The sequence below is a fragment of the Crocodylus porosus genome, unplaced genomic scaffold, assembly GCF_001723895.1.
Source record: "Crocodylus porosus isolate Cpor-Errol unplaced genomic scaffold, CroPor_comp1, whole genome shotgun sequence".
Taxonomy (NCBI): domain Eukaryota; kingdom Metazoa; phylum Chordata; order Crocodylia; family Crocodylidae; genus Crocodylus; species Crocodylus porosus.
In genome coordinates, this window is record NW_017728942.1 from 1303942 (window position 1) to 1328893 (window position 24952).

The following is a 24952-nucleotide window of genomic DNA, read 5'->3' on the forward strand; positions in this document are numbered from 1 at the left end:
CCCCTCAATCCTCCATCAAAATGATGACGGCCTCAGCTGAAACCAAGTAGGAGGTGCTAAATAAGCATATAGTAGAAAACGGGCCTTCATATGGTGAAGGAAGAACCATCCTTATTCTACGTACAGGCTTGAAAATAAAGCAGAGATGGGTGAAAAGGACCACTGAAGGTCATGCAGGGGATTTGTGGCAGAGCTAGAATTTAAACCCAGATGTCCTAAGCTACTGCCTTAAACACATGATTGTCTTCCTTCTCAAAAGTCAAGTGAGGAATCAAAAATAACTTGAATTAATTTATGAAATGTAGCACAGTTAAATATCCTCCCTGCACAGAATGCTAGAACCAGTTGGATAACTTGATGCCGGGGCCCTTGGGCTCTGCAAGCTAGATTGGGTGCACAGGGCAGTGTGGGGTCAGATTCCCTTATGTGGGGCCAATGCAGGGCTCTGGGACCCCAGTCCTGGCACAGAGGGGCATTGGGATAGCCTTCAGGGAGAAGACAGGGCTTAATTTGTGTCCCACCTTCCAAAAAGCGTGCAGTTTTTTGCTGTATACTATTGATACTGCTTATTCTTTGTTGTTATCCTTTCCTAGGTAATCTTCCATTTTTCCACTACTTTGACAAATTATTAAGGGTGTAGAGATTTCATATTTTGAAAGAATGCTGCAGTAGGAGAGATGGGAAGTGCCTGGTTGATACATGTCTTTTATGGGGTAGTTTTGTCAAGGGGCCACTAGTTTACAGAGAAATATATTATTAAAGAAGAGCCCAAAAGCTCTGAGGTGAAAAAGATCTGTCTGTCCAAGTGTTGCCTGCTTTCAGCGTAGACAAGGATTGAAATTTATAGAGCCTTTCTGATTAAACCAAAGGTAAGTTCCATTAAATTAACTGGAGCATTCTGGATTTAACATGTTACCATTTGAACGGAGAATTTCAGAATGAATCCAGATTTCTCCTACGTTCATAAAGGAGTTGGGCTGACTCCAAAGGAAGCAATCCAGGCCAACAATAAACAAGATACACATGAAGTAATGGGTGCCACCAAGCTGTCTTCCAGGAGAGGAAAAGCCAGTTGAATCATGACTTAAGATGTCTCTCTTCATGCCTTGTCACGCTCCAACTCCATATATTCCTATACCGTGGATCCCCATGAGTTCCCTTATATTTCTTTTCTTCCTGCTTGTTCCCTCCAGACGCAACTTCCCTGTGCAGCACTTCTCCCCAACACCCAGATCCCTTGTGGCCACTGGTGCTAGGTTACTGTTGAAAACAACCAGCCACAGATGTTGAAACTTTTAATCCTGCATCTTTTTAAGTCCATAGATTTGCTATTGACTTCTTCAAAAGCAGCCTAGACTTTATGGTTCAGTACTTTCAATATTTTATGTGCAAATTGCATGTGAACTTGTATGGATAACTTGCACTTTCATTTATTCTGCTTGCAGATTCAGCTGACAGCAGATGGTCAGTAAAATGTCTCACTTGCCATTTACAAGTCCTTGTGTTGTGAGTGCACTCATACTCATGGAAATTTTACATATAAAGGCATATTGCACTCAGCCTCGTGCAAATCTAGGCTTAAACATTGAATTTACTTACTCATCAGAAAGTTATCATCATTAGCATGCACAATTTTCAATGTCGTTACCTACAACACTTTTTCTAAATAGAGGCTGGAGTGGACTTTGCAATTCACAGGATCAGAGTGTCACCAAATTACACATGCACGTGAGACACAAGAATTGTCCCCTAATTCTGCCACTTCATTGTTAGGCTTCAGCTTATGTCTGCTACCACTGTAAAGCACTGAGTGCAACACAGTGCTCCTACAAAATTAGGAGCACTACCTCACTAAACAGTAAGGGGATACATTTTCAAAAGAGCTCCAAAATTATGCTCACAAGTGTTAGATGTTAACAGTTTCCACAGGAAAGTCTACGTATGCACATGCAGGTCGGTACTGGTGTACATGCAATGAAAGCATCATATGGAAAGATGCACTTTGCAAATGCAGAGTTTTGAGAGGGCAAAATGGACAGCCTATTCACTGTGTGCTTATGGATGAGATCTGAACTTCAAAAGGCAGGGGGTTTTTTTGCGATGGATTCCATTACATTTATGGGGGAGTTGGTGGCAGTCTTAGCATTCAAGGAAATTTATTTTGGATTTCTAGAAACGTGATGTGTCAGAGTTGTGTGTGTTTCTCCCCTACTAATATTATCATTTGAATTTTGTTCATGAATCTCCAATCAGAAGAATAACAATGTGCCTGTTTGTCCATGAATTGCATCACATAGTGCCTCAAGTGGTAATTGGATTATATGGTTATGTTAATAGGGTCTGATACTCCCAGGAAATTTGCTAACAGAATTAAATGGGAATAATATATCAGATTAGCTGTGTCACTAGCAGCAATGAATATTTTTAAAAACTGACAGTACAGTACTGAAGAAAATCACTGAAGCATTGTACATAAAATATAGAAGCCATGATTAAAAATTATATGGGTATATTCACCACAAAACTCCCATTACCTTTAATGGGATAGAGACATACACAGCCAAGGGGAAGTATACACAGCTTCAGTTTTCTCCTTTTGCCATAAGACTGCAAGGGATTTGGTCTGATAGTGTTACAGTGCATTCACCACATGTAAGAATATTATTAGCTACCAAACTTACAGCCTTGGACTCTAGATGTATATACCCGCTTTTGTACATGCAGTTGGTTCCATCTGCTAAAGTGCAGGAAAGGGAGAGTTGGAGGCCTGTTCAGCAGCTTGAGTGCACATATGTGGGGGTTTGTACCTACCAGAGAGGTATTAAGTGTCCAGTTCTTGGGTATAGTCACAGGCTGGGAATTTGCAGGCTGGCCTGTGGTTGGTTAAACGTTTGGATGCCAGAATGGGAGCTGGGAGATAAACAGCTGAACTGGCCATTCTGATGGTTCTAACATAATGGCTTTGCTGTTGCCTGTTTTTAAGATGTCTCTCTGCTTGCTGTTAATTTTGGCAAGAAGCTCACATTTGAGGCCTTAGTTCTTCTTCCCAGGAGCACTGCCTGTGGCCAGCATGAACATTTGAATCTCCCAGCTTCTTCAAGGAGCAGATACAATTACTGGAAATGTAAATTCCATTACGTGATACTGGAGATTTTTGGGCTTTAAATTCATTAGGGCTGGTTTGTGATTTGGGCTCTGTGCCTACATAAAGGGGGCAAGAATTCTCTTTGCCTCCTTGCGTGGACTGCCTGGACTTTGATTCTGGGTGAGTAGCACTGAGCAGGCACTGGGTTATTCACTGGAGACCAGCAGTATTGTTGTGAACAAGTGGAGGAGCTATGAGTCTACCCTTTCTACTTACTGGCCTAGAGAAGTCGAACCAGCCAATGCATAAGTGGATTATATAGTTTCTGGATCCGAAGATCCCAAGCATTTTGAAGGAAATGCCAAAGAGTCTCGATCCACCGGTAGATCCCAGAGCTTCTTGGAGTTGATCCAAGGCTGGGGGGGGGGGTGGAGTGCCCACGTGCATGCATGCATGCGCCCCAGCCCAGTAGGTCAGTCCATGGGAGAGGGAAGTGGCAGGGGCTAGATTGAAGCCCCCATGGCGAGGGGCAGTGCTGCAGAGGCAGGAGCAGGGGTAAGTTGAGTGGGGCCCTGGCCGAGTGGGACTTGCCTGCTGGGGTGGTGCGCCCCCAAATAATTTTTTCTCCCTCTGCCTTGATCTGCCCTTCCTTTCTTCCCCACAGACTTACCTGCTAGATGGGGGTGGCAACAGATGGTAGATCTTGGGTTGCTTTTAAATGCCAAAGGTGATCTCCTATTTAAAAAGGTTGGAGACCACTGATGGAGACAGAATTTCTTGTCACAGTCTGTAGTTCACTGCAAATGGCAGAAGAGCCAGTAGATTGACAGAGTTAGTAGTGTACACTTTGACTCCATCTCTAGGAACCACATAAACATCATGAGTACATCAGAATTTATAGGACTCAGTGATGGCACAGAACTCTGCAAGTCCATTAAAACTGGAACTTTAAAAGTATCCAGTTTGTTTCCTAACTTGAGGGACAGTCTAGCACATGGGAGATAAATGGTGGTGCTGTAAAGGTTAATATGTCTTCTGCTCCCACAAAAAGAGCAGATGGGAACTGGCAAATAATTGCAGAAAGAGGATTTATCTGGTGAAGGGTGAGAGTACCGGCTCCTGCAGTGGTATCGGGGCTAATGGGGGCTTGTGCAGAGCCCCCTACGTGGCGTGGAGTACTGGAAGGCAGCAGGTATTGACCCCTGCCAGGCAAGAGCCAGTGAGTTTGGACATTTTTTTTGTTTTTGTTTTTCTTAAAGGAGCTGGGGGGGGGAGGGGCTGGGAGAGCAGGTGGCAGTCAGGGACTCATGGCAGTGTCCCCCATGTGGAGTGGGGCAATGGGGTGCAGCAGAGATCACCCGGCCGTAGTCAGAGCTTTGGAAAAAAAAAATTGTGCCAGGAGCTGGGGCAGGACAGCTACTGAGAGTGGGCAGGGAACAGGGCCTGTGTGATTCAGAGATTCAACTGATTTGGCAGCAGCCAAATTTCTGAATCAGATTTGGCCGAATCGATTCAGGACAGTGATTTGAATGACTGAATTAAATCACAGCCCCCCAAATTGGCCGAATCCAAAGCAAATACTAGCCGCTTCGCACAGGCCTAGTTCTTACCACCCAGAGAGTGCTTGTTTGTTTTCTTCATGTGCAGACTTTGAGATCAGCATTTCTCTGGTCACGTTTTATGGTAATTTCTTCTAATAACTGGGAGGCCTAGAAAGTTAAGTTTCTTTGTAATGAATGCTTAAATTTTGCAAAAATTGAAGGGGCCATCAGAGGCGGGCTGGCACTTAATCCAGCATCTGGCATCAAGAAAGAAGAGGCAGTGAACATTTCGGAGAGAAGGCTGCAATGAATAGAGCAAGGCTGGAAAGGGTTCCTGTTAAATCAGTTAATCATAATTTCTCTCCAGAGTGTTGGCTGTAATGGTCATCTGCAATTTTCAGCCAAACAAAGCAAATATTAGAAAGGAAGGGATCGGCTCAGAAATGCAGCATTAAGTGCTAATGACTAATTTTAAGGGTTGGATGGAGTCTCTGGTACTCCAAAATCTGGGGAGGGAACTCATGTCTGAGCAGGACTGTATTTCTTGGAGTTAGAAAGAGGATTGTGGGAACCGGGATTCCTAGTTTCAATTTCTATCTTCCCATATGATCTGAAATAGTTGCTTTGTATTCTTATTCCTGAGCTTGCCCGGCTGGAAACTGAAGATGATACCTCCATACCTCATCAAAGTGAAATAATTAATGCAGCTTAGAGCGAGTTAAAGCATTAATAGGTGCAAAAGACTCGCAAATTCTCAGATGAAAGGTGTGAGGGCCTTATGGATCCAAAGAGTCCTTGTTGATTCGTATTAGAAGTGTGTGTGAATGTGTATGTTTGTATAGTGTGCCCTTGAAAGCAGTGAGCCTGGAAAATGACTCAGCATTTGAACAGTTAACAAGAGAAAAGGAATTTGGCAAGTTTTTTTCTGTTTTTATTATGACACACTCTCCCTGCACTTTGATTGCTTGCCACAATGAACTGCCACCTCCTTGGCTGCAACAATACCGCCTTGCTGCACTCTGAGCGGTTCTCTCATGAGCACTTTGTACTGCAGGTCTCAGCAAAAGAAATAAAACTTGGTATTCATTGCTCCCCCAGTACCAAAGGGGATTTTTCTCTTTTGAAAGTTGCAGGCTTTGAAGTTGTGAAGTTAGTTCAGCAACTGTTCTCTGCAGTATTTTGCTCTTAGTGCACAACACTAATATAGTCACTTTTTATTAAAGTGCACATTTCTTTTCTCATCCCCTGGTTTAGATTTTAGTCTCTCCATCCCTGTGTGAGAGTCTGGAGACTCAGGAGAGATGGTTAGTTTCCTAATGCTTTACCAGCACAACGAAGCAACTTGCAGCCCCCTCCCACCTCACCTCTGAAATCTCTGCCTGAAAAAGTCCTTTCCCATGCACAGAGAGAACTCTGCTACCTGTCTGTCCACCCACAAGCAATTCTCTAGGGGCGCGTCTCCATGTGCATTAAAGCGCTTCAGTTAATGTGCGTTAAATCTAGTACTTCCATTGTGAGGTACTAGGAAAATGCATGTTAGTCTGCCTTAATGCATGTTAACTAAAGAGCCTGGGGTACTTGTAGACATGAGGCAGCTCCGATGCACTGTTATTGCAGTGCATGGGAGCAGATTTAATTAATTGAGTCTTCTAGAGCATGGTAATTACTGTGCTCTGGCCAGCCTCCACATCTCATGCATCACCATCCCTGCACTTCAAAATGGTGGCAGGAGTGGTTGAACTAAAGCCTGTCCCCATTTTGAAGTGTGGAGATGCTGATACATGAGATGCTGCGGTGCGTTAATTAGAGTTGCTCTCATGTAAAAGCGCCCATGTTTGTAAAGTGGTGCTTGATGCACATTAGCCTATTTTAATGCACATTAACTAAACAGCATGGTATTTTTAGTGATACTTTAATGCGCGTTGAAATAGGCTAATGCACATTAAAGTGCATGTGTAGACATGCCCCAAGTTTGTTCCAGATAGAAGGTGGGGACATTCTTTGAGGGAAAGAGAAGGCTTAAGGTAGTCCTTTGTCCAACTGTAGCAAAGCCTGTAGGAATCAGAGGAAACCTGATGCACCTTAAGGCTCAACCTGCACCAGGAGCTAAACTGGCCTCAAGTCCCCAGGACCAGGAGGTGAGGGGCAGCCCTCAAGTTTGGGAGGTGTTCAGTGTCTGCTACATAAGAGCCAAAGACCTTTTCTACTGAAGTTGTGTTATAGAGCCAGGGATGGATGAAAAACCAGCTCTGATATTTTGCTGGTGCAAGGTTTTTTTAGTGCAAGACAACTCCTTTGCCACAGGCATTTCTGTACTAAAAAGGTTAATGTGATTATAATGAGCAGATTATTTTTGTAAGTGAGTAAAGCCAAGTGTAGCATGAAATGTGTAGCTTCTGGGTCCACCCATTAAATCTAAGGGGAATACATTGCTCTTCAGTAGCATAGAGAAGTTCCAAGTTTCTACCCCCTGGAGAGTATTCATTAAAACAGAGAGGTACTCTGACTGTCCTTTGCTGTGAGACCCTTCAAACAAGATTTTGTGCTGTTGATGATGGATGACTCTGTATGCTCCATTTTTGCATCTTTCTGTGAGCAGGCAATGAGTAACCTGCACAACAGCCGCTGAATATTTTGTGGGCAAATGAACTAACGGGTGACGTAACAGAAAAGAAAAACTGGGAAATTAGAATCCATGCCACCTGTTGTTCATGATTTTAAGTTCTTTCTTTGCATTTACTTATCTTAATATCGACTATGCCCCAAAGAATAACCTGATCGCGCTAGGTGCCCTCTCCTAACATTGGAACCCAGCTCCAGAGAGAACAGATGAAGCCAAAGTTACTTTCTTGTTTTAAAAGCAGTATCTCTGATTTTTGGAAGATGTATTTCTAGTGCTGTAGATACACACTAGACTGACCTGACCTATCATCAAATCCATTCCTTTGCATGGCCTCTTCTACAGGTTACAGTACTACTTGGGACATCTAGACTCTAATCACTTTTCCTTCCTATTCCCCTTTCTTTCACAAGGCCATGGCCCTATGTGCAGTGTTGCCATCAACAGTGCTGGAATTTGAACTAAAAAACAGTGGCTGAGTCTCCCTAATATTTCCCATTTTCCAGCCTGTTTCTCGTACTGATTATTAGCTCACCAGAGAACAGAAGCTCCCACCCTCCCAGCATCAGAGAATTGCATTGTGAAGGATGTGCATTCCATGCAGGCTTCATTGACTAGAAACAATTGGAGGATGATCCCCTTGGCTGGCGCTTTCACTCCTGGCACTGAGCTGCCTACATACCCTTTAGTGGTAGCAATTCAGCTTTCACATCCAAGTCTTTTTTTTTTCTTTTCTTCATTTTTTCTTGTCTAAGTCCCTCCTTTCTTTCTCTGTTGGGAATCAGTTAGTGAAACACACAGTTTATCTTAACAGGGACAGCAAGAATGGTCTGGTCACATCATTGCCACGAAGACTGCTAAGTGTTCCAGATGGTACCAGTTTGTGCTGATATTTTTCTGGAGCATGCCAACAGCGAGCGGCTGCTGTGAGAGCAGAAATTGCTTCAGGTTTTTTTTTTTTTTGGTTTTTTTTTTTTGCTCACATCTGTTTTTCATTTTCAATCAAGACTTGGTTGGTGAACAGCCAACTAATCTACAGTGCTTAGCTTTTTTTTTTTTTCAAAGGGATAGTTTGATCCAAGTTTAGGACCACAGGACGAGTTTTTCATATGCTTTTTCTTAAATTCTGAGTACTGTTGGACACAGAATATTTAGAATGGATCATCTGGGAAAAAATTATTGTTACTATTGGTTTGTACTGTAGTACTGGTTGCAAGTCCAAGTCAAGGTGCTGGGTGCTGTAAAAACACACTAAAAATAGTCTCTACCTAAAAATCTTCCAGTCAGAAATCTTCGGGTAGATACAGCCTTCTCAGCTGACTTTGTTAGCTGTATTCTCTGATGCCAAGGAGCTGATATAACTTGAGCTGCGTGAAAACTGTGAACAAGTTTCCATACACTATTTTTGCATGTCCTTTTCAGTATTTTGCTTGGGACAGCATCATATTCCTTCAGATTTAGTTTTTCTGTAAAATTTTCATAAAATGGCAGGATTGTGCACTGAAGAGGCACACTTGAGATTATAATTTTCATTGTTACTCAAAGCTGTCCAATTTTCAATCCACCTTTGCCTTCTTTCACCACAAATTATAGTAAATTTGGGAAGGACCCTTTTTTCAGCTGGTAGCAAAATGAAGAACCATTCTACTGTCACACGTTTCCTCTTTGGTAGCAGTTATCCCGTGGAATACAGTAATGTAAAGCATTTAATGGGATCTAACACAACATATGAAAGGATTTTTGTAACGCTGCCTGACCTGTTATTTATTTGTCCAAGGGACAGCTTCCACTTATATCCAGCACTTTAAAATGAAAACAGCTTTAAATCAGAAAGGGGCCCTGGTGCAATTGAAAGATGCTGGGCTTCCATCACTGGCAAATAAAGGGATAGGAGGGATAAAAGACAGCCTAGCTTACATTTAAAAAGAAGAATAAAGTAACCACAATAATGTGGTAACAATGCTGTTATTGTGTGGTGGACCATTAGTAGTGTACTTATATTGCAAATAATTCTGCCTACCAACCCGCTAAAAACCCTGAGCACTGATCTAGAAAGGCTAGATAGATGGCAGAGGGTGTTTTAGATCCTTGATGGATTAATCATTAGTCTGTCTGCTGAACATGCCAAGTGTGGTAGTAGTGACTTCTGTGAAATGAATACCTGCCTGCCAGGAACTAAGCTGAGAGCTCTTCCTATTAATTTCATACCAGCCCCTGGACAGCCTTTCAGTTGCAAATAATTAATCTGAGCAAGGCTTTGCATTGGTAGCCAAAGAAATGAGACCCTGGAATTTCCTACCTCCTAACTCCCTGTCCATGTGGCTTTCCTTAGAGAGCAAACTTAAGAGATGAATCTCCAGTGCCCTGCACTTTGCATTATCATAGCATCTTAGACTCATTTTGCAATCTCTGCATAATATATTTGTGCTTTATACTCACAGTTGCTCTGGCTTTATACAAGTCATATCAAAAGGGGCTTGTTTAGAAGAGGATCAGAATAAGTATTCCCACAAGGACTTTAGACTCCGTGGATAAATTTTAGTGTCAGTCTAGCAGTATGGTGGTATTAAATAGATTTAAGTTACATGTATGAGTTTGCTTCTCACAGTGAGTGTGTGATGTCGTGCTGTTCAAAACATGGACTATGCATTCTCATCTGACAACAAAGCACCTTGCATGCTTCATACTTGCCAACTTCATCTGATTCAGTAACCAAGCCCATGTTGGAACTGGTGCACGCACCCTCTTTAGCATAGGCTCACCAGCCTGTACAGGTGCAGCCAGAAATGACAATTTTTGGCCAGGTTTTGAATTACATTTTGACTCTTGTGGGGGAAGTCTGCAAAAAAAATTGAGCTGCCCATCATGATGTCCTAGTAAAAACAGAGACTGCCAGGTTATGATTTTCAAATCTTACAGGGGGGCTCTTGTCTCTTATGGGGGGAGGGGTTCAGCCCCCCCCCCCCAACATCCCTGTGATTAAAACCCTGTTTTTGCCCAATCTGGTCACAGACAGTAGTATATAGCTGTGACCAAACACAAGGGCTTGGCTGCAAACAGCTTAAAAAATGGACGACTGGGTAAAAATCTGACCCCTCATTACATGCGGTATCAGATAAAGATGTAGCATCTTTTGTAACTTGTGTCTGGAAGCTCCCAGGCTGTCACTGTTTTCAGAATGGGAGGGGGGAAAGGAAGTGGAGGGAGTTCAGTTTGGGGTTTTTTAGCCCCCTGGAGGGTGAGGCAGGTATATTGGAGACCCCCTGTGGTAGTGGGGGAATGACTCCAGTTCACCCACCCTGTGCTTCAGCAGCAGCTAGGAAGGCCCAAGAATGAGCCCCCTCCATTGCGTTTCCCCCCTCCCATTCTCAAAACGGCAAGCAGTGGCAGAGAGCCCTGGCTCTTGCTATGGGAATCTGGCTGCAGGCTCCCAGCCCGCAGATAGATTCCCGTCCCCCTGGAACTAACAGTGAACTTCTGTTTGGTCGGGGTAGTGTTATAACTCGGAACGCTTTGCAAAAATCATTCTAAGTTATAGCTGGGAGCTGCACTTCTGTCTGCATCAGTGATTCTTATTGTACTTATTCTCCCTCTAGAGGTAGACAAGGTTCTTTGGGTAAACCTGACATCTTTTATTAGACCAACTAAATAGTTGGAAAAAATTTTCTTAGCAAGCTTTTGTGTTTAAAAACCCTTCATTAAGCTGAGGAAGCATCTGCCATTGGTGTGTGCTTTTAAACCTGAAAACTTGCTAAGAAAAATTTTTCCAACTATTTAGTTGGTCTAATAAAAGGTATCAGATTTATCCAAAGAACTTTGTCTGCCTATGTCCTTAGACCACCACGGCTACAACCTACACCCCCTCTAGTGGTACTTTTAAAATATTATGATGAATGTTACCTTTACTGTAATGAGGTTTTTACACAGTATTTGGCTGTATTTAATGCTTTTGGACAAGTTTCCTACAACCTTGTTTTCCAGGGCTGACTCCAGTTCTACAGCCTTTCTGTGCATGCTTAACTTTGTTATTGTGCAAATAGATGTGTTGTACTCTTTGCTGTGTTAGCGTCTGCTCATAGGAATGAAGCTACTCATTTACATGTTGGAGTGATTATCAATTGATGATAAGTCCATCACCAGGACAAACACTTCCATTAATTATGTGACAAAAGGGGAATGTTTGAATAATAGGCATGCCAGGTACTGAAATCCACCCCCCTGTGTTGGACTGCTCACCTGTTAGCAGGTGAAGAGCTGAGCTCTATTTCCTGTGTGTGGAGAGCCACTCATTTATCAGTCACCGGTAATCTTTAGTCTGTCCTTCCTGACTAAATGTTTGAAAATATGAAATAGCACAATAGTTGGATGCTGAGTAGGCAATCGGACAATGTTTCTATCTAGCAAGCTAAATGATAAAAGTTGGCAGCCCTCTTTATTTAGGATATTAAATAACTAACTGATGGAAGACTGGATAAATTGTCTGATGCTGCCAACAGTTATCAGTGCTAACACATGCCTAGTGGTTATGATAAACCATCACACAGATTGACAGCTTGGTTTCTTCCACTTGGAGCTAGAGGTAAAGCAGACAGTGTTTCTAAGAGGGTAATAACACATCCAATTCAATCCCGGACTTTTTAAAATGAGTTTACATAATATTATATATGTTTTGCAGTTCATATATTGAAATATATTTTGATGCCTTCTCTCCAGTGGTTAAATGTGCCTCCGTTTATTGGGTTTTTATGTGTGTTTTCCCCTCCATCTGATTCAGGCACCGCTTTGCAAATGTGTAACTTGTGACTGCTCTTTTTGCGCTTGGCCTTTTTCCATTTCAACGTTTTTTAAGGAAGAATGCTGACCTTTTGTGTACCTCAGATGTGCTTAAGAAGAGTCCTATGTGATAACCCATCTTTCCACAATAGAATTGCACACAGTGAAACCAGTCTAGGCAGAGCCTTACTTGGAGTCACTCCTCACCATGGCACAAACTCACACATGTGCAGAAAACTTGCACTGGTAAAGCTGAGGAATAAATACAAAGGGCCCCTGGTCTGAAGCTGGGCTGTTGTTACTTATGAAGCATCAATAATGTGCTAGAGACTAAATGAAAACCTAAACATCCTGATTCCATGTCAAAGTTTTTCTCAGTCTTCAGCATGCTGGGAGAGCACCATGTCAGTCAGGGAGGAGACAGTGTCTTAAAAGGCATGTGGCCATTTAGGGTTACCCCTCAAAAGATGAGGCCACAAGGATCAGAGGCTTGTGAGCTACTAGACATGGCAACTTTATTAAAAGAACTAAGGGATCCCTGTGGCTTCTTCTCATTTCATGCTTCTGCTTAGCAGGGGTTACTCAGGCAATGTGATTGGGAAGCTGCGGTGATACCTTAAGGTCACGCTGTCCCTCCTGTTTCTTTTGGGCTTGCGATTGCCCATTTTGCCCAAACAAATCAGTCATAGGCAGAATTGTAAAGGAGCTCTAGGGAGTTAAAAACATTACCCATTTAAAAAAATTGAAACAAATATACTCATTTCTTGTCCTATTTGCCATGGTTTACAAAGAGGCCATCACGATTTCCAGTTTGAGGTTGCTCCGAGACCCTGATCTGCAGTCCCACGATCCGGCAGGCTTCGTTAGGAACGCCATTAGCATGTGGACTACTGTGATGTCAGCTCAATAAATTCATTGCAGAGCTCATTCACAAATTCTCTGCTTTACCATGGTGATGGTTGCTCAACAGTCAATTGTTAGGCAGTGAGGAAGCATTGCCACACCCTGCATGTCCCAGTGTTTTTAGTCAGATGAGCAACTGCATCTCTTGGCTTTGGTAAATGTGCGAGTTCTTTTGGTTTCCTAGGCATTTCTGTTCGGGAGCCTCTGCAGCTGCTGCACACCCCTTCAGCAAGGGTACTGACTCATGCTTTTTGCCATCACAATGAATCTGTTTTCATAAACAAAATGAAATGCACTGAATTTGCTCATTAGTAAGATTTAAAGGCAGATGTCTCTGAGCAACCAAGAAATATGTGTTAAGAGCTATGGCTTGTTCCTCTGTCTTGCTTTCTTCTTTCTCTGAAGCAAGAGGAAAAAAAACAGCTGAAGACATTTCTTTTTTTTTAAAAACTTTCAGTGGTCTCATTCTCCTGACTTGTGCAGTTAGACACAGTGCAAAGACTAAAGATAGATGGCTTGTTGAATATTCAGTAAGGATTTGTAGGCCTTATGGAGGGTCAAAGTTGACATGTTGGAGCAAGGCATTTAGCACTGCACAAAACAGCTGGAAGAAAGAAGAAGTGTTAATGAACTGGGCTTTAAACAAAATTCTGAGTGCTGGTGAAAGGTCATGGACTAACTGCCAGGACAGATGCTCTTTAATTTTGCAAAACAGGCAGAATGTGGTCACAGAGAGTGCCAGCTTTCCCTACTTCTCCTTGCCAATATTTTTCATGCATCGATGGCAGAATTGGGTACAGACACACTGCTATCCTGTTGAATGCAGAGCTTCATGGCTAGTCTCTGCTCTCGTATGCTTGGTAGTCCTCCAGTGTTAAGACTTCTTAGTGGTGGTAATTCATGATGCCATTCATGATGGTGTTTGTGGTGCAGATATTCTCCATTAAGCCCTGGATTAATGTCACCAATTGATTGGCTGCAGGTTGAACCACCAGAGAAAAGAAGCTTTCAGTCACCATTTTATGTGGGGCATATTTGGATGAGGAGAAACACTGTAGCTGATGCAAAACTACCAAAATGCAGGTAATGTGCTGGAGAGGAAAGAGGTGGGAAGGAGTGGGGAGGGGCACTTGATCCCTCCCCTCCCACCCCAGCCACTGCTTTCCATGTTGTAGCAGTGTGGGGCAAGGGAATGACTTTAAAACAACCCTCCAATAATGAGAGTCTATACCTGGAAAATCATAATTTTTCCATATATAGAATCTAATTATTGGGGTGGGGGGGAGTTCTTAAATTCAGGGTCATCTTAGATTTGAGTAAATTTGGTATACGGCAAGTGTGTCTGAAGGCATAAAACTCCAGGCAGTTAGAATCCTGGGTTCATGTTAAGAAAAAGTGCTAAAATTAGGTATTTGCATCAAATCATCTGGCAGATTCTGGATCACACATTTTTTTTTGGCGTGTAGTACTGCAAAGGGAGAAGCATATATGAGAATCGCCCAATATTGTTAGGAGGCATAAAATCAAATATTTAACAACCTCAGCTAGAAAAAATGCAGTGGATCACAAAACTCTGGAAAAAGATTAGCCCTTTTAAGACGCATCTAGTCCAACCCGGTTTGCCACTCTTCCCCAACATGGGTTTCCTCCTGCTTTGTTCTGTCTGATTTTTTTTAGGTGTTTCAGCAGGGTGCAGTTCCATTTTTCACTGGAAATCTGCACTGGAGTTGGAATTAAAATGACATTGAATCCAAGGTAGATATTCACAACTTTGATTCCTGAGTCTGTCAATGATGGGCTCCAAGTTTCAGCAAGAGAAATGTGATGGGAAAAACTAAAGTCATCAAGAAACCACTGGAGGGCAGTAGAAGTAGTTCAGTTTTGCTAGTTGTGAATGTTGCACAGTGGAGTCTAATTACAACCTTTATTGTAATGGATACTGATTAGAAACAAGTGCTATTACAGGGGAGACGAAATAAAGCCTTGGATCCTTGTTCATAACAAAACCCTTTTGTCCCTTGTATATAAAAACTGTATGTCTTCTGAGCAGAAGATGAGAGATGGAATTTACTGGCTGTGCATTCAGAATGAAATTCAGCCACTCCTGAAATCCTGCTTTCACCACAGATAGGGTGAGTGAAGTGAATACTTTTCACTTGTGCTCTAGAGGGATCCATAAATCAGAAATGGGGGACAGCAGAATAACAGGGTGTTACTAGCAGTAACATACTTGACATCTATCCAGTGCCAACAGCAACAATGACAACTTAAACTTTAGTTTGTATGCCAGACTATTATATGTGACTGTGCTTTAGTGCTTGCTTACCTTTCAGTTATAAAAATAACATCCAGCCTTCAAATGATGGCACACAGATGCCATAGCTCAGGAAGAGAGGGATGCAGACTAGGCAGATTTTTAGAGAGGCTACTGGATCTCTTGAGTTCAGTTTAACAGCCTTTGCAGCAGCAGGGTACTGACTGCTGTTGTCCCTGTGCCAACTTATGGCAGTTTAGGGTGTTAAGCCTTTATGTCTCCCTGTAAACCTGTGGCAGTTTAGGGTGTTATGCCTTGTACTTGCACAACAGGGTTAATTGTGTAGTTTTAGTAACAGGTTAAACAAGGGTTGTTATGGGATGATGTTGTTAGAAATGATCTTGCCTCCGACTGTGGGGGGGAAGGCAGGGGCTGGACTAGACCAATGTTTCTCAACCCATGGGCTGTGACCAAAAGTGGGTCACAAGAATATATAAAAGGGTCATGAATAAACTTTAAAAATGAATTTTCCTTTAAATGAGAAAATCATGGGAAACTGTGGGTTTTCCCTTGCAGGCTGGCAGAGTTCCAGCCTGCAAGGGGCTCTTTGGGGACCCCCCATGCCCCAGACACATGCCCAGGGGGCAGGAGTGAGGGTTATCAGCAGGCCCAGGGGCTGTTTTCTATTTAAACTATTCACTGGGTCAGGACTGGCCATTAATGTTTACAAATGGATCCTGGTATAAAAAGGTTGAGAACCACTGGACTAGATAATGTCCAGAGGTCCCTTCCAGCCCTACTCGTCTATAATTCACTGATACTGCAGTGGATTGGGAGTCAGGAAACCTGGCTCTTTTATTTGCTCAGCTAGTGATCAGGGACTGGATGTTGGGTAAGTATCCCTTTTCTCTGGGAGTGTCTATACATTCATTAAGGCACAGTAGTTACCATATATTTAGTTTAGTACTTGCTCATAATGAAGTAGTAACTAAATGCACAGTAACTACAATTACTGTGCAGTAGCACCAGTACATGTTTTTTTGTGATGCTTAATGTGCAGTAGCCTAATACTACTGTGCAGTTGCATATCAGCATAGTTTTTGCCTAGCGCAGTGTTATTAGGCTATGGCACATTAAGTGTTTCATACACACACTCTCTGTGTCTTAGTTCAATGCACTCTAACGTAGAGATGATGATACATACTTTGAAATCTATGGCTGATAAGCACCAAGTAAGAGCTAGGAGTTATTATTTCATCATTAAAAAAATAAATAACCCTTTGAAATGTTTGGACCTTTTATATTTGAGTGTTGAGTACTTTGTGCCTTCTGCTGTGGATCAGTGTGTGCAAAAATGGACCTGACTCATACATTTTGTGTGAACCATGATTAAAAAATTATCAGACAAAAGTTCACATTGCCATTCAAATCCAGAGTTGGATGGACTGCTTTGTTAAATACACTTGAAAACATGCATATGCCCACCTGGAAATCTGGTCCTTAATGACTTCTACAGGAAGGCAACTTAACCTAGTGGTTAGCATCTGGAGTCCTGGTCTTGGTCTGTGCCTGTAAATCACATCACAGTGCATGATATTTTTACTTCTATTGCTCTTGGAACCTGTGTCCCTGAAAATGGTGCAGGCTGGAATGGTGGCCAAGTTGAAGGGGCTGAGCTTAATTCCCAGACCACCAAACTCTTTGGCTTCCAAGACTGATTACTCATGATGTTTAGGTGAAGGGAAATTCATCTATAATGGAATCACCTGCCAAATGCCTCCCACAGAAGGATCATTCATAGGAGACATAGTTAATGAATACTTGTTGAGAATCACCATTTCCAAATGATCAGCTCTCAGCCTAAAGTTGTGCTCTGTTTTAATACCACCTCAAAATTCTCTTGACTTCTTGTTTTAAAAGGCTGGAGAAGAGACACAGCATAGTACTAATCAGAGGACCATAGGGTTGGAAGGGACCTCACAGGTCATCTGGTTCAGCTCTTGTATGAAAAATTTCCAGACCTGGCCCATCTCCTTTGAATGAACTTGCATTACAATGAAACATGAGGCCCTGCTTCAACATCTGGGTTTTAAACACTGCTGAGTTGAGGCGTATTTAGATTTGGTGTTTTAATGTATGGACAAACATACCTGAAACCTCTTTAAAGGAGGAGGGGGAGTTGTCACTCAGGCTAAGTACAGACAGTCAAGAAGCCTGAGGCTGAATCAGTTCAGTCTTTGCAGGTTAGTCTAGGCTGCACAGATTCAACTGAAACAGAAGTGAACAGGCATTTGCCTTTGATGCAGGAAATGCAGCCACATGCCTACACTGGCTTAGGCCAGAAGCCTGGGGGCACTAGAGTATGGATCTCTGGCTATAAATTCACTTCCTTTTCCTGCTGCCCCTGAGGTCTCTGGAATTTCCAGTCCAGATTTACAGCATCAGGACTCTGCAGGGTTGCTCATCACTTCCTCTTCTTGCTTCCAGGAACCTCCAGGATTTGTAGTTCACAGTCACAGCCAGCAGTAAGTTTGAGCAGGGGAAGGGGTGTGTAACCCCTGTCCCTGGCCCCAGACCCCAGCTGGGGTTTGTCTGGGGGGGCAGTCCCCACTGTAGACTGGGCTGCATCCCCAGCAGGGCTTTCCTCCCCTCCTCCCCACTTGTCATCCAGCCCCCTCTGCTTCAGCTGGGGAGCAGAGGGGCAGGGGCAGTCCTGCTCTCTGGAGCAGACAGCACAGCACAGCCCAGGGCTGGAAAGCATGGTGGGATGCTGGGGGACTGTGATTTAACTTGAACCAGTAAGGGGTCTGGGACAGAAGTTCATAACTTCCAGTTTGACCCAGATCAGTGAAGTCTGATACTACATTCAACCAGGCTTATCTTAAACCAGTTTCAGCCATTTTGAAACTGGTTTATGTACACTGAGCTCCTGTTCTGTTATGGGTTTAAACCAGTTTCTGATAATTTAAACCAGTTTATGTGTAACTTCTGTCCCTATCCTCAGTGGCCACATCTACACATGCAATTAATACACCTGAATTTATTGTGCAGTAAATTCTGGTGCATTAAACTGCTCTCAGGTGCATGTCTACATGTGCACCTGGGTCAGGAGCGAACTGAGCCCCACATGAGTAGCCTAGTTAAGGGCTGCTCCTACCCTACTCTGCCCCTCTGCAGCAGCTAGGGGGGAGTTTCATGCTACGCCAGGTGCCAGCACCAAGCTCGGGGAGCGGGGGGGAAGGAGCTGCCCCTGGCTCCGGGGGCAGCTCCCAGCTGCATAGAGTTTGGGATCTCACAGCCCACACCCTGGCTCCTGCCCAGTGCTGGAGGTGGGGCAGAGCTGAGCACTTCCGGACATGGGCAACTGATGCCTCCTGAGTTGTTGGGGGGGCATTTGCCTCCCAGTGGCCAGTCAGCAACTGGGGGGGGTTCCCCCATGGCTGATAGTGCCAACTGGGGGAGTCCCTCCCAGCCAATTGTGCAAACTGGGGGGAGGGGGTCCCCTACAGCTGATCATACCAACTGCAGGGGGGGGTCCCCTGCAGCTGACTGGGAGGAGGGGGTTCCCTTGCAGCTGATTGCACCGGCTTCCAGACACAATGGTGGCACTTCCAGGTTGCTGTGATCAGCTCTGGGGGCCTCAGTAGGACAGCAGGGATCACTTCTCCTGGTGCCCCCACTCCCTTGCCAGCGCTTTTGGGGGGGCACCAGTGCTCTCGCCTGCCCTGTCACCCATCACGTAAGTGGGTAATGCTGGCTGTCATGGGATGCACCAGTGCTCTCAAGGAATGCATGTCCCCTCCCCCCCCGTGCAATCCCTATGCATCACTGCTGGTTCCAGGCTCAGAGGAGATGTATCCATCACTCTGGCTAAGTGCCTTGGGAGGCAGAGCAACTCCAAGGCATAGAGGCATAGGAGTTGGGAGGAAAAAAAAAATTGGGGGGGCTGAGCACATGCGCATATGCTTGCATGGTCCCCCCTATGGGAAAGTCTGTGGGAGTGTGGAAAGAGCCTGGCAGGAGGGAAGTGGGGCTGGGATCAGGCAGGGATAGGAGCAGAGCCTATATCAGGGCCAGAGCCTGTTGTGCCCATGCGTCCATCACTTCACCCATGCCCAGGTTCATTGTCCAGTGCCAGCAGGCCCCATGAACCACTGCCTTCCAGCCCCACACCAGCCCCAGCCCCGCACCTCCCCGGGGAGGCCCAGAGTTGGGGGCTGGAACATGGCTAGCCTTGGCTGCACTGCCAGACAGGAGCCCCCAGAACTTCCACACCCAGCAGCTCCTGAGGTGCGGCTTGGGGGAGCCATTCACCCATGTCCCTGGGCAAGCTGCTGGGCTCTGATTGTCCACAACCCAGCCCTGCTGGGGCCCCGTTCGTGGTGGGACAGTCAGAGCCCAGCAGTTCATTCAGAGCTGGTGTGGCACCTGGGAGCCAAAGGGAGGGCACATGCCCCCCTGATCTTTGCACAGGGCAAGGACAGGCTGCAGCTGTGAGGTGGGCTCAACCTCTGCTCCCTGCCTCTGTGTCTTGCTGCTGCCATTGCTTTGAAAGTGGTGTGGTGTGGTGCCATGTGCATCTAGCACATGGCACCACACCACACTGTTTTCAAAGCAGCAGCAGCAGTGACACACAGAGGCAGGGAGCAGGTATGGCCCAGATCATAGCTGCGGGCTGCCCTTGCCCCATGCAAAGATCAAAGGGGGCATGTGCCACCACTCTTGGCTCCCTGGCACTGCGCCAGCTCTGGACAAGCTGCCAGGCTCCAATTGTCACACAAACTGGCCTGGCCAAGGCTCCATTGGCTGGGGCCCCATTTACTGTGAATGGGGCCCCGGCCAGGCTGGGTCATGTGATAATCCCCACAGTCCAGGAGTGAGTGGAGCAGGCATGAATGATTCACTCTACCCCTACCCCACTCTCTCCTGCACTGTGGGGAGATCACACAAGATATTCGAATGTGTGCGTCCCTCCCCCCCTGCTGCAGCAGCCTGTGGCTGGGCTGCCCTACAGCCCTACCTGCTGCCCTTTATTTGGTGGGGGCTGTACCTGATTAGCCCCCACCTTCTGCCACCTACGCACAGAGGATGGTACTCACTAAGAGCCGGCCCAAGAGACTGGAGCAGGGTCTGAGGCTGGCAAATGGGCAGACATCTCTTTACCTTTCTTGATGACAGCAGACAGATCCACCAAGTCCATCCTGGGCTCCTCCACCACCTGAAAGCAAAGCTAGGGGAAAGATCAGAGTGCTGCCACCATGTGGCAACATCACGCCAAACCAGTGCTGCCAATTTGGGCTGTGACCCCAAACTCCATGAGGCTGGGAGCTGCCCCCAGAGACTGGGACAGCTCCTCGCTGCCCCCTGGAGCTTGGGCCTTACCCAGGCAGCTGTTGTAGCCCCTTACTGCATGGACTGACTGGCAGCAATTTGCCCCCCCATCAGTGTCTAAACATGTGCTTCTAGGCAGGAGTTTAAAGCACCATTTTCTAGTACCTGTATCTGTGGGTACTAGCAAATGGCACTTTAAATTAATCTACTGAACAGTAATTCTGTGCATGTGTAGGTGCTGTGCATGTGTAGGTGGTGGTGCTTTGCTGTGCATTAGATTAATCTAATGTACAGTAAAGTGTCTCATGTAGATGTGCCCAGTGTTATGCTGTAACTATGACATCATAGCAATGAGTTAGCTAAATTGCTCCAACTTTGACCAATTCTTACATCTGCCTTGGTTTAGCACATTATAAGGGGAGAGGTCATCTTAAAAACTTCCCGTTCAAACTGAAATCCCAGTCAGCATTTTGAACCACTGCAATTCTGGTGGCATTTGGAACTGGGTTTTGCTAGTTATGCATCTCTTTTATCATATAGTTTTACCTTGGGAACTCTGTCATTTCTTGGATATTCTGCTTTTCAGAAATTAAGCCAGTATTTAATTTTTCTTCTCAAAACCAATTCTCTGTTACCTCTCCTAACTGCTTTCGGATGGTGTCTGTTCTCAGCCAAGTAAAGTATAAATTAGAGAACGTTTCAAAATTAATCTCCTTATTTCAGAGGGTCCCATGTTGGACTCCAAAATCTGGCTTTATCTGATACAACTTTAGGGAAGGTGACTAATGCTGGACAGTAATGAAGACAAAATGGATTTCATTTAGATGTGGTCTCTTATAGAAAACATATATATGTTTATCTTAATCTACTGCTAAGGAATGCAAGAATAATTCATTCAGTGGTATACTAATTGTTGCCAAATCCGTTCTCTAGTGCAATACAGTTCCCCCTTAACCCTCTTTCAGAGCAAAAAAATATGGTCTGAAATAATACAGTTCCCTCTTTCAAAGCAAAAAAAAATTAGCCTGAAATAATTGAATGTTCTTTTCTGCTTGTTTTGTATAAGGAAAGAGAATTGCTACTTAAGTGCAGTGTTCTGCCTTGAGCTGCCTTGGACAGCATCAGTCCTGGAGGACTACTCACTTGGGTTCTGCTCCTGCTTATATTACTGGTGTTGTGTTAAGTTTGCTTGGACCGTGTGTTTCAGCTTCTTCATCTGTAAAATAAGAGCACTGCTACTTGGAGTCAGAACATCGGCTGCAGGAGAGAGAGTTTGGAGATGTGCCTAAGAAGTCAGTCTGTGTGCACATGGCTAGAATACTCATTTGCAGATGCGTGTCCCTATAAACAGTTGATTTACTAAAGAGCCAGTTTAGCTTAATTGCAGTGGAGTCTATTAGTACTGTTACCCACCCTGCAGAATCTGAAACAGTGGCAGGAGTCAGTCCAGCACAGTGCTTCTCAGTCAGGATGCTCCAGCATGCTGAAGTATCATGAGACACTTTAAAGGTGTTGGGGGGTGCCTCACAGTATGAGGCCCACCCTTTGGGCCCACACATGGTTCAGAAGATAAACCCAAGGATTTCAAATAGGATCCATAGTATTAAAAACATTCTGGCTTGTTGTGGTTTTTGAGTCCTTTGCAGCACAACAGCTCAATTTTTTTTCTGAGGTCAAAAAAATAAGTAAAAGCTAAGAGCTGGCATTTTCTGAGGGCTGCCTTGAGTGTAAGGAGGAGTGTCTAACAAGACTGAGAACCACTGGTCTAGCAAAATTTATGGCAAGGATGAGAGTGTGACTGCAAAGGAAATGGAGCAGCGCTTACAAACAACCAGAACAAACAGAGAAAAGGGTCCCTGGGAAATCAGGATTTCCAAACACATCTTGGATGAGCATGAAAGTTGCTTTGACCTTTGCCAAGTCTTGCCCTAGATGGTGTAGGCTATCTCACCTGTGCACCCAATGGGATGGGTGTTTCCCTTAAGGGATAAAGCATATGAGCATAGTCAAACATTGTAAGGAGCTACCTAGATAAATTGTGGCATCTTGATCTTTGGAAGTATTCTGCAGGAGGTTAAGTTGACACTTGGTTGGGATGGTTTATCTGAAATGATCCTGCCATGAGCAGTGGGGTGCATTAGATGACTTTGTGAGGTCCCTTCCAGCCCTACTTTTCCTATGATCCTATGATTTTTTTTCTCTCTTTTAAAAGTTGATGAGAGGCAAGAGGGTCCTCTTGAGCTTTGACTGAAAGGATTTTTGCTGCATTCTCCTTTTAAAAGGAAGAGGTTTGTGGCTAAATTGAGAAAGCAAGGGGTGCAGTTCCCAAAACCTGTACCCTCGGAAGATCCACACAAGCAAATTCTGCAAAGTCAGGTGAAAGCCAAGCATCTTGCCTGTTTTTCTCCTCCCCTTCCCCAAGGTCATAAAGGCTTGCTTTGGAACCATTTCATGTCTGCATTGGATTTAGTCATTAGCATCTTTGCTTAGAAATGCTGTACACATGACTCCAGAGTACAGAGGCTGCTTTCCAGCTCCATGTTTTTGAGAGCCAGCAAACCATTCTCAAAGCTCCCAACTACCCGGTGCTTGCATGGAGAGCCGTTGGTTTGTGCTGTCTCTATTAACACCACAATTAGGTTATCTCAAAGGAACTGGAGGAAATGCGGTCACTTTTTAAGTAATGAATGGATGAAAATGCTAGTATTCAGCTGCATTTTCATCCTGTCCTTGGGCCTTCTTTCAGGAGGGCGGTGAGAACATCAAGGTAAGCTGTCCAACGTGACTCCATTCAGGGGATTGCTAAGGCAGCTGTGATCACTGCTTTCCTCCAGATGGCAGTGATATTCTGTATAGAGCGGGTATACTAATTCTACAGTGACTCTGTGTGTGTGTGTGTGCGCGTGCGTGTGTATTTTTTTTTTTACAGGGGGAAAACATTCTCTTTACTCAAAAAAAACACAAAAAAACTTGTGTGCGCAGCCTAAAGAACAATTTTTTTTATAAACTTTGCTTTGGCAGCAGCACAGACTAGAGGGAGCAGTGTCTTTGTGAGGGAGTGTATTACATATCCCACTCACACATAAAAGTCTTGAAAATGTAAGAAATGTGGGCTTGGTTCAATTACATTTATTCCTTCCATTTAGTGCTTATGTTATATGGCTCTTTTCAAGGGAAACGAAGCCAAAACAGTATCTTGCAAAATCTTTGTTCATAGCCAGAAGAAACCCTGATTTATAGAAGTCTTTGAATTAAAAGAAAGAAAGACATTTCAGTCCTGGCAGTGAAGTGTACTAGTCATGAGGGACCTCAACTCAAAGAACAAGAGCCCCCCTCTCCTTTTCCTTTCTCCCTCCCCTTCCCAACCTTCTCTCTCAATGCTGATGTTGGAAAAGTGTGTAAATTGGTCATGTGTTCAGTCTAGGTTGAGAGTCCAGTATCTCCTAGAGTATGAGGTGTTTATGCTTGCTAGTGCTGATACAGGCCAGGAGGCTGAAAGTTTCCAAGATGCTGCCCTACTTTCAAAAGTTTACATACCACAGTCATAAAAATGTATCTCAGCTGACGCTCTGTATTAAAATGGTTTGGCTCGCTCTAGAATTAACCTTACCTTGAATAGAAGCATACAGCCACAAAACTGAGGGTATTAATTGTATCCATAGGTTGTAAGAGCTTCCAAGGTCATTGACAGCAATGTTGATGTGAAGATCAGCAATGAAAACCTAGAAAAAGTAACAAGTTTTAAGTATCTGGGAGCCACCACCACAAAAGACTTAACACCTGAAAAGGAAGTTAAGACCAGGAGAGTCATTGCCACCAGCCAGCTAACAAAGCTAAAGAAAATCTGGACAAGCAGCACTATTACACTGATGGTAAAGTTACATCTGCTGCATTCTGTGGTCATCTCTGTGATGCTTTATGGGTGTGAGGCATGGACGCTTAATAAGAAGTTAGAGAACAGGATTGAGGCATTTTAGGAGACTGCTGCATATCTTTTACACTGAGCACCAGACAAATGAGTCTGTCAAACAGCAAATCAGTCAAGAAATTGGAACCTATGAACCATTGTTGGAGGTTGTGCGATGAAGGAAGCTGCAGTGGTTGGGACGCATTACAAGAAGGCCGGATACTCTTGCCAACACCATAATGCAGGGCACTGCGGCGGGAAAGAGAAAAGGGGGTAGACCCAAGAAGAGCTGGGGAACGAACATCAAGGACTGGACAGGGCTTCAACTGACAGAGTGCACAAAGCTAGCCAAACACAGGGCAGAGTAGAAGAGGGTTGTAACAGCATCCAAGGTGCCCCAGCAGTCTCAGTGGCTTTGGGACTGACTTGACTTGATAGGCTGTAAGTCAGATTTGAGGCCACACTGGAAATCTAAGGGGAATTGATATTAAGAAGCACTGTGACTATATTTTTTGGTGGGCATATTGAAGCCTCCAGA

The 24952-nt window shown here is 44.4% G+C and overlaps 1 long non-coding RNA gene across 2 annotated transcripts in view; it reads left to right on the forward strand.

Annotated features, from left to right (window-relative positions):
* LOC109318755 overlaps positions 1–24945 on the forward strand; it is a 227117-nt gene extending 202172 nt beyond the window's left edge. Inside the window, exons 3-4 of one of the 2 annotated variants that reach the window (XR_002103315.1) lie at positions 13905–14005; positions 24170–24945. This is a non-coding gene — a long non-coding RNA (uncharacterized LOC109318755). Of the gene's footprint in view, positions 1–13904; positions 14006–14599; positions 15513–24169 lie in introns of those variants that run through there. The other variant, XR_002103316.1, reaches the window with a different exon arrangement.
* The last annotated feature ends 7 nt before the right edge of the window (positions 24946–24952 follow it).